Below are 9492 nucleotides of genomic sequence, written 5' to 3'. Positions count from 1 at the left end.
GATTCCTCTCCGTCTGCACATCTCTTGGATCTTTGGAGCAGGAGATGGAGAGGTGAGGGCAGGGAACAACCGTTCCTGCGCTGGGGTGGCCGTGGAGCAGCTTGGAGGGGCTGGGACAGGCTCGGGATGACCAAAGGGATGTGCCTGGAGCAGCAGCGACGTTTCCCAAAGCCCCGTGGCAAAACCCCCGGCTCCTCCATCCCGAAACAGCCGCGTCCTCGCCTCGTTTGCGCCCGCTCTCCTCTTCACAGGGGTGACAGACCATGAGCTGCCTTGGTCTCCTGCCCTTTCCCCGGGGAACCCGCGCTTGTTGCTGCGCTCGGCGAGCATCTGTGATACAGTAACCCGATTTGGCACGCCGTCGTGGCCTGGATTCGGGGCTCTTCCCTTCCTAGCATCGTTCCTGGGGGAGTCACGGGTGAGCGGCGCGGCTCCTGGGCCTGCAGGGGCTCTGGCTCCGTCCTCCGAGCGCGTGTGAGCCCTTGGATGCCGGCACCGGGGCGGTGACGCTGACGGTAACCGCTTGTGACTGTGCCACGTTTGAAGCCTTCACTTCTCCAGCAGGATCATTTGAGGGATTTCTTCTGGTTGCTCTCCAGGAGGAGGCTGTCACATCCCAGGAGATCGAGAGCTGGGTTGGAGGCAGAGCAGGCACTTCGTATCCAGAATTAAAGCGGGGCTGCCCGGCTCAGGGATCCCCGCTTCCAGCCTTGGAGAGGGGTTTGGGGAGGGAATCGGGCTTGGATCAGCCCAAAATTTGCCCTGGGAATGCAGAGAGCACACCACGGAGCACGGTCCGGGCTCGTGGCTCCAAGTCTTGAGGGGATAACAGCCACGTTGGGGTGAGGTTCTGGTGGTGGCTGTGTTGAAACGGCGCTCGTTGCTTGTGCTGCTGAGTGGTTCGATCCCAACGAGTTTGGTTTTTACGGAGGCTTGACAAAAATCGCCTTTTCTGGATAAAAGCAGTAGAGCTGCGTGCTCGGGGGCTCGATTCGGTGCCTCTGCTCCCAGGGCTTCGCTGGCACATCGCTGGGTTTTCCGAAACAACCGAGGGGCAGAGGAGCTCTGCTGAGGCGTGCACGTTTTCTGGTTGTTTTTGTTGGGCTCCATCTAATCCCTTTTCCCGAATACCTTGATCCTTTGGATCCTTTTCCCCAGGAATGTCACAAGTGCAGCAAAATCCTCTTCTTCGCATCCACAGAAGCCCGCTCCTCCCCTTCCTCAGCTGCCCTGGTGCTGCTCTGCATTCAGTTAACAAATCTGCTAGGTTTCCTGGCTAATCCCTTACATTCAGGTCGCTCCTTCCCCTCCTGGCACCACACGTTTTTCCTTCAACCCCGACAAAGGAAATGGTGCAAGGACTTTTGGGGGAGGCAAAGTCTGGCCCGGAGAGGACCTGCGTGTGCTCAGGCTCGTTCGCCTGCTGCGTGCGCTCGCGTTTTGCTTACGTGAGCTGTTATATCTGTTACAGATGAGGAAACGTGCTGCTCGGACTGCAAATCTTCCAGCAAGGAGCCGTCGCCCTCGTTAGCCGGTCGCGGTTTTTGGCTCGGAGGGCGCCCGGACCTCTGGGTGCAGCTGTTGCAACGAATAAGAAGCGAGAGGCCTCTCCCTGCAGGGCCATTTTGTGCAAGCTGCCTCTCAGCGTGGCGTCCGCCCAGGGAGCGTCTTTTGCTTCCGATAGTTCTGCAAACATAACCCTTAATTGGATCATCAACTGGATCTAATTTGCCGAGCGCGCCTCCCCCCCGCGCTTCATTACGGGTCTGGGCAGCCGAGCGGCGTGCGCGCCCGCTGCCAGCTGCAGGAGAGCTGCTGGCAGCTTCCAAGGACGCCGCCGGAGCATTTAGCCCTGCTGTAATGAACTTTCCTGCTAATTATTTTTAGGGAGCTTAAAGGACAGCCAGCTCTCGTTGGCTGTCCAGGCTGGAGGGCACGGGACAGGGAGCATGCACGGGTACAGCGTGGAGGGACGCGATGTTCTGCACCGGGCTCGTCCTCCAAAAGGGGCTAGAGAGAACCAAGATGTTTGTTTTTTTTTCCCTATATTTTAGCCCAAAACACACAGACCGCAGCCCAGCCAGGCTCACAGGGCGTTACCAGGCTTGCAAACTCATGCTGGAAGGGTGGGAGCCGTGCCTGCAGCGGTGAATTATTAGAGAGCAGCAAGTCACAGGGGGCTGCTGCTTGCTTGGAGAGCAGGGGAGGGAAATCTGGCCTTCAAAACGCAGCTGAGGCCGAATTCCTCGGGGCATTCACCACCTCTGGTCTCTGCCCACGTGAGCAGCAGGGAAGGACCCGAGCGGGGAGCCGGCGGCGCCGCGTGCCGCCCGGCTGCTCTATAATGGATGGGGAGCATGCTTTATTCATGTTCAGCAGCATGGGCGAGGATTCAGGTCGCTGTTTCCACAAAAGGGCTTGAAGAATGTTTAAATGTGACAAAGACTCCAGTGGTTTCAGTGGAGCGAGGGCTCCTTGTCCCCCTCCTGCCTCCCCATGGGCACCTGGCCGCGAGTATAGGGAGCCTTTTGCCCTTGCGCGATGCCAAACGTCCCCTTTTGCTTTTAAAAGTGTTGTTTTGATTTCTTTCATTATTACTGTTCTTAAAAGCAACCGTTTTTCCACCCCAAATGCATCACAGCTGCTTTCCTTCTCGTAGTTCTGCTTCCTATAGGATTCGGGCAGGGAACTGAGCATCACTGTTGTTATTTGGATCCAGCCCAACGTGCTTCGAAGGCGTGTGTGGCCACAGTGCTGGTAAATCCCGTGGCAGGGCCGAGGATTTTCTTCCCTGTGGCTGGAAATCAGGCACGTGGGGCCAGCAGGACCTGGTGCTTGCGTGCTGGGATGGCAGGAGCCTGGGACAGCTACTCAGCTTTGGAATTTACACAGGGATGCTTTGGGGTGGGGTAGCGCTGCCCGGCTCCCGTGCACGGTTCCAGGCTCCTGCATTAAACCTCCTTCCTCCAAAAGGTTTGGGCATGGATAGGAGCCGGGCTCTGCTCCTGCAGATTGCTGCCTCCTCGCCCTGCTGGGAGCTGCTGTGGGGAAGCCACGAGCTGGAAAAACGGCCCTGGAGGTGGGAGCAGCTTTGCACAAACCTGTCCCAGCGCAGCAGGCAGCGCCGCCGCCGTTCCTCGTCATTCCAGATGAGTCAGAAACTTCCCCAGCTTGCAGCAGGTTTGCCCAGTGGGCTGTTTGTTTGTTTTTCCTCCTTCTCACAGCCCCGGCTGCAATGATGAATCACGCTGCACCTCGTCAGCCCTGGCGAGTGACAGGAGTGATGGGAGCTGCAGAACGGCCGGAGCTCGGCTTTTCGCCGAGCCAATTAGTGCCTGGTTTTATGCTCTTCAGTTGGCCCATTAAACACGGTCCCTTCAAACAAATATTTGGAAACCTGCAGCGCCGGGAGGGATCGTTCTTTTGGGGGAGGAAAAGGAGATTTCGCCAGCCCCTGGGCAAGCATCCCCGTGGCTCTGAGGCCAGCAGAGAAAAGCCAGGGTGAGAGGCAAGGGCTGGAAGCTGGAGTGAGAGAAATGCAAAGCAGAGACGGTTTGCACGCCTGCTGTTCGCTGCAGTAACACACCCTGGGATGCATCCAGCCCTCGACGTGCCCCAGTCTGCTGCTTTTCACCCTTCATGACCTCGTTATGCAGAGCTCACGATTTATTTCAGCGCCTTTGGTGTTTGGGTGCAGTAAATCAAGCACGACGCTGATAACCTGCTGTAGCTCACCCCCCTGACATGAAAAGCCAGCGGCTGAAGCTGAAGTTGGACAAACAGACCCCAAGTAAGCGGCCGTCCCGGCACGTCGTGCTGCCTCAGCTCCCTCCCCGTGGGCCCGGCAGCGGGGCTGTCTTGCCATAATTCACTTACGGGCTTTAATCTCTGAGCCCTTGTTTGCCTCCACTGAGCCAGCAGAGCTGGAAAATCCTATTACTCCTTCCTGAGCCGCGAGTTTCTGCCCTGCTGGGACCTGTCACCCAACCTGCTCCCATCGGCTGTTTCGGGGTTGTCCAGGAGCAGCACCCCAGGGCTGCGAGCCCTGCCTAATGAGCTCATTTCAGCCCCGTTAATGAGCAGGGAGTGAAGCCCGGTGGGCGAGGCGGGGAACGGCTTTCCCCCCCTGTTTGCAGGGAGCACCGCTGCCCGAATCCCTGCTGAGTTTGGGGCTGCAGCCCTCCGCGCCCCACTGCACCGTCCCACCCCGTGAGGATGCTCAGCTGCATCCCAAAGCTCCCGGGTTTCCATGGCAACTCCCCGAGCATCCAGCCTGCTGCTGCGGTGCTGGGAGGGGGGCTCAGCATCTCCCGTGCTGGAGAGGGACCTTTTGGCATTGCTTCCCTGCCTCGTGTAATTTGGGGCAGCCCTTTCGTGGGGGGGGGCGGCTTTGCCCGGAGCGGGTTCAGCTTTTGGGCACGGCGCGGTGCCCGCGGCTCCGTCTGCAGCTCGGGGTGCCCTGCGGTTTGGGTGCCTTCCCTCTGGTTTATTCAAGCGTGCGAGGACGCCCTCGTGGCTCCTGCAAGCTAAGGGGAAAAAAAATAAAAATATTTTTCCGCCCGTCTCCGTCCCCTTCGCGGCTCGGTTCTCAAAATCTGCCCCTTTCCTCAGGACGCGCGGTCCCTTCTGCTTCCCAGCGGCCAGCCCGCGCCCGAAGCAGGGGTGGTAAATCAGAGCGAGGAGTGGAAAGAGCTGCAATTAGCTCGCAGGCAGCCTGCGGCGAGGCACCCGAGCCTTTTGTTGGGAGCTGGGGGTCTGGCGCAGAAACTCGCGAGCAGCCACCTGGCTTCCCCGGCAGAGCCGAGCCCTCTCCTGCTGAATGGCTCTCAAAGGCAGATGATGACCATTATCCCAATCCACAGCGGCAAATGATGCATTTCCAGCCCTCCAAGTGCAGCCGCAATTAATCAGAGTCTATTTATGGCAGGCTATTCATCACAAGGGAAGAAATCATCAACATTGTAATGGGGAAGCTTTAATGTCCACGCATTCAGAGGCGAAGCTCAGCAAGCTGCTCCCAATCTGCACAAACATCTCGCTGCCGTGGAGCGGGAATACATTTCCATATTAATGACCTGAGGGGCTGCTATTACTTCCAGGGAATGTGCTGCTAATGCAGAATGAGTGCACCGGCAGGATGAGGCCCTGGTGGGCAGAAGCAGCTTTGCCTCTGGCCAGGTGCCTCTCTCCCCTTGTCCCCTTCCAATTTTAGTGCATTTAATGCTTTTATTTTATATTTTATTTTATTTTTTATTTTATTTTATTATTTTATTTTATTTTATTATTTTATTTTATTTTATTTTATTTTATTTTATTTTATTTTATTTTATTTTACTTTATTATTTTATTTCATTTCATTTCATTTCATTTCATTTTTTGAGGTCTCTTCCAACCTAGGAATTCTGTGATTCTGTGATTTTGCAACGCCACGAAGCGTGGCTTTAAACGGGGGATTCACAGCGTGATTGCATCCCCCCCCCCGACGAATGGGGGAAAAAAAAAAAGTCACGACCTTGATTCTCCACTCAGCCCCGGCGGATTCAGTGGACGGATTTCCCCTTTTTGCTGGATTCGGGCAGGGGCAATTCAGGTTGTTCCCCAGGCTCCTTCCTCCTCGCATCGGAGGAATTTATTTATTTTGCTGGAGTTTTGTCTGGCTGCTTTGCCTGCAGATAACCGGGAGGCGACGGCGGAGAGAGGGCGAGCTTCGCGGCCGTCCAGCTGTTGCCAAGATCTGTTCCTCCCACCTGGCCTCGCTGCGGGGCTGCTTGGTGGAGGGAATCCCCTTCCCTCCCTGCTCCTTCCCCCGCTCCGACGCTGGGTAAGAAGGTAAAAGTCCTCCCTTGCTCTCCGCGAATTTATTATGCCAAGTGCAGAAGGAAGGGGCCCCTCGTGCCCGGATAACGAAATTACCCAGACATCAAGGAGTCCTACCGGGAGCACTTGCCACCAAAAAAAAAAAAAAAAAGCACATTTTTTTATCCCTTTCCAGCAGCTGTAAATCTGCAAAGCAGGAGCCAGGTTGCGGTCCCGGGGGAAATCTTTAATTTGAACAAAGCAGCGCTGCCGGTTTCGGGGGACGGACGGGGAAAGCGGTGAATTATTTGAAGCTTCAGGGCCAGGCAGGGTTTCCATCTTCACGCACGAGGCTGTGATGGAGCTCGCGGTGGAGCTGAGCAGGTTTGAGGCAGCCTGGTCCTTGGGAAGAGCCTCCTCTTCCTCTCCAGCTCCCCTTCCTCCTCCTTTTTCTCGCTTCGTCTTTTTTCGTGTGCTTTTTGGGATGGGTCAGAGGCAGCCCCCAGGTGCTCCTCTGGGTGGGTGCTGGCGTTTGGGTGTCCTCGTGTCCCCTCTCCGGCCTCTGCTCCATCACTGGGCACCAAGGGGGCCCCTGCCGATGGGGAGAATTCAGGCAAAGCCGGGATCGTGGAGCAAAATAGCGATTTTTTCTATGTATTTGTGTTTTTTGGCTGCTCTCGCGCTGCACAGCAGGAACGCAATTAGCAGCGGTGTTAATGGAGCTGCTCCCCCCCCTGCTCTGCCCTCCTGCGCCTCCTTTCTCACCTCTGCAAAAAAAACAACCCGAAAAAGGGTTCACACAACCCCCCCCCGGTCACATCCAAGGCTTTATTTTGAGAGGCAGCCTGCCGATCGGTGCTAATAGAGCAGCCAGAGACGAGGCTGGGTTCCTGGAAGGCTTTTTTTTCATAAACGAGCGTCGATTAGAGAAGTTCGTCGCATTAACGCCACCGAGGTGCCTTCAGCATCGTCCCCCCTCGATCCTAAAAACCTGCTGGGGCTGGGAAGCGGAGGGATTTGCGAGGGATCCCCCCCCTTGCACGCCTGGAGCATCCTTTTGGGGGTGGCGCTGGGGTCCTGCAGCCCCTGCCTCTCGCAGCCCTTCCCTAATTGCCAGCCCCCCCCCTCCTCAAAGGGCTGTGCTGGGAGGGCAGCGCTGCGCTTCCTATTTCTCTCTTTCATTTCTTCTGCCCGGGAGCGAGCCAGGACAGCTCATTAGCTGCAGACCTGGTGCTAATTGCCTGATCGGGAAGGTGAATCATTGCCCTTCCTCATCCCGCTGGGGAGCCAGCGCCGGCCAAAACCCAGCTCTGAGGTGGCCAAGGGCGAGCAAAATCCTGCGATCCCCCAAAGGCTCGGTGCCTTACGATGCTCAGGGTGCAGGCGAGGAGCCAGGCTGGGTGCAGCCAGCTCGGCTCTGAAATATTTCCCTCCTGCGGGTTACAAATAGGGCGGGATGTGACTGCGGCGAAACCGCTTTTAATATCGAGTAATGAGGAGGGGAGGGATGCAGGCAGGAAATATCACCGCTGCCGGATCAAGCTGGATTTAGCGCTGAAATTAAAGAGCCTTGGGGGATCCCAGGATAAATAAAGGGGAATAAATGGCTCCGAAGAAGTGAAAACGTTGAGGCTGGGCTCGCTGAGCACTTCAAAGCCGTTCAAGCCCTGCAAAATGCGCAGAGGTGCCACGTCCCACCGGGCAGCAAACCCTCTTCTGGGGGGTTGGGGTTTAATTTTTTTTCCATTTGGGGCTATTTTGATGCATCAAGCAGCCTCACCCCCACCCCAGTGACAGCAGGAAAAATGGGTTTGGGGGGGCAGTGGATGGTGCAGGAGCCTTTGAGCCTTCTCCATCGCTTTGTGGCCACAGGGTTGAAACCCAAGGCAGATGCTCCATGGAAGGAGCCCCCAGATTTTGGATGGGGACTGAAAGCAGGCAGAGGAAGCGGGTGTAAGCGAGGGCTTAATCACCTCAATGTGGAGATGGCTTCATTATCCCGGCTGGGATGGAAAACATCTATTCAAGGGTGAGACAAAAGGAACTGAGTATAATCAGGAGCCAGTGTGCTGAGCAGTGTTTGTCACACAAACAGCGTCTTCAGAGATGAAAGACAGATTTATAAACCCAAGGCACGCCACTTCTCCCACCCCATAGAGCCCAAGCAGGGATGTTGCCCTGCTGATGAAGCCACACACCAGCTGTGAAGGGAGCTTGATGAGGAGCAAGGGGCAAAATCCTGCCCAGCTGGTGCAGGTGGGACCTGGTGCTTGGCCTCAGGACACAGCCACCAGCTTGCTCTCGCCTTTTTTTGAGGGATTTGAGCCCAAAAAGGGCATTGGTGGCCCATGTTTCTCTCGCTCTGTTTTAGGAACTTGAGTAACTTGCGTTGTGTGTAAGAAACGGGGAGGAGAAGTGCTCGGCGTTACAGCTGGCTCCTTCACACCCAAACACTGCAAGGCCCTGCTGAGAAAATTAGTTGCCTTATAATTAACTCAGAATTGTCTTGGCAATAAATATGTGATTATATTTGCGCGAGGAGGGACAGCTTACGATTACAAATGGCATTCAGCAACATAAACGAAGCAGCCGAAAAGTCCATCAGCAGCCCCTTCCGAGCTGGTTGCTTTATTTTATTTTCCTGACGGCCCAAGCAGAAGGCAGGTGGCATCTTTTAGCATCGCCACATCTGCACGGGGCAGAGCTGCCCCCCATCCATCACCCCCCCCCCGGGGACAAGCTGCCCTCTCCTTGCAGGATGTGATGGAGATGGACCCAAGTTCCCCCACCACCTGCACCCATGCTCCTTGGGTGCCCTTTGAGGCCACCCAGAGCAGCCAAAATGCCTTCAAAATGCTCATTTTGCAGCTCCTCATCCCATGGGGCACATCAGTTGCCTCCCATTGGCCCTAAAAATGCCTTTTTTTCCCCAGGAAAACCCACCATAGGGTTTTTCCCTGGGGACCCATCTCCCAGCTGCTTCCATTCAGGGATTTGTAATGGGAAGAAGTCAAGCGCCTGTGTGCCGCGTTCCCCGAGCTGCTCCATCCCTCCGAGGAGCCTTTTTATAGGATAAACAGCCACTTTTGGGTAATCCTCACTGGGCTCCTCAGCGCTTTATGTCTCTGCTTGGATCTGGAGCGAGTAGAGAGCCCAAAGCCCCCCATGGATAACACTAGTGCGGATCCTGAGGCATCTCCTCCACGTGTGGTTTGCTCCCCGGAGGGATTTCCCCACTTACGGGGCTGGCAGCAGCTTTGCACCGAGCACACCAGGACCAAAAAAAGCTCCAAACACACAGGGAAAAGTGATTAAACCACAGGAGAGTTTTTGTAACGGGGAGGTTGGCACAGCTCGGGGCCAGAGCGAGGGATTTGCCATCAGCTGGGAAGGAAGAAGTGGGAAGGGAGGGTGGGGGCGATGGAGCTGGAGCCTGGGATTACTCTGGGAAGGGAAACGGGATTCCAGGCAGCTCTTCCCCTTAAAATGCCCCTTCGTTTTGAGCAGAACTGCCCATCTTCCCCAACCCCATCCTTTTCCTGAAGCCAGGACAAGAGGGTTAAAGGGGCTGGGGGCTCCTCTCAGCAAGCAGCAGGGCGTGGGACAAGCAGCTGCCGTGCTCTGAAACCCCTCCCCAAATCAAACTGGGGGTGCTGGGGGTAGCACCACATCCCGCATGGTGGGAAGGGGCTGGTG

Source organism: Aythya ferina (genome assembly GCF_964211825.1).
Source record: "Aythya ferina genome assembly, chromosome: 33".
Lineage (NCBI taxonomy): Eukaryota > Metazoa > Chordata > Aves > Anseriformes > Anatidae > Aythya > Aythya ferina.
Note: the sequence above shows the minus strand (reverse complement) of the source record.